Below are 674 nucleotides of genomic sequence, written 5' to 3'. Positions count from 1 at the left end.
AATCATAGAATCATTAAGGTTGGAAGAGACCTCCAAGATCATCGAGGCCAACCGTCAACCCAACACCCCCATGCCCACTAAACCGTGTCCCTCACCGCCTCATCTACCCGTCTTTTAAATACCTCCTTGGATGGTGACTCCACCACTTCCCTGGGCAGCCTGTTCCAATGTTTAACCACTTTCAGTAAATAAATTTTTCCTCATGTCCATATTCTTTTATTATTACTATTATTACTATTTTACTTTATTTTACTTCATTTATTAAACTGTTCTTAGCTCAACCCATGAGTTTTCTCACTTTTTACTCTTCCACATCCCACCGGGGCGGGAGCAGTGAGTGAGCAGCTGTGTGTGAAGGACTGACCATGAATTGACTGGTCAACTCCGGCAATATGAGGAAAGTCTCTCTACCTCCCTCGTCTCAGCTGTGGAGAAACTGTCCAAAAAGCTGTCCCGGGAATTTCAGCAACTCAGAGATGATATGTCCTACTCCCCACCTCTGAGGACCAGTATCTCAGCTATTAGGAGTCAGCGTTCTTTTGCCCGAGAGAGAGTATAAAGGGTACACACCACGGGGCACCCTATGGTTTTACCTGCGTGACCACGGAGAGGACATGAGGAAGTGGGATGGAAAACCTACTGCAGCCCTAGGGGCACGGGTACGTGAATTGCAA

This window comes from Pygoscelis adeliae, unplaced genomic scaffold, assembly GCF_000699105.1.
Source record: "Pygoscelis adeliae isolate BGI_AS28 unplaced genomic scaffold, ASM69910v1 Scaffold1145, whole genome shotgun sequence".
Lineage (NCBI taxonomy): Eukaryota > Metazoa > Chordata > Aves > Sphenisciformes > Spheniscidae > Pygoscelis > Pygoscelis adeliae.
This window is presented reverse-complemented; position numbering follows the sequence as displayed.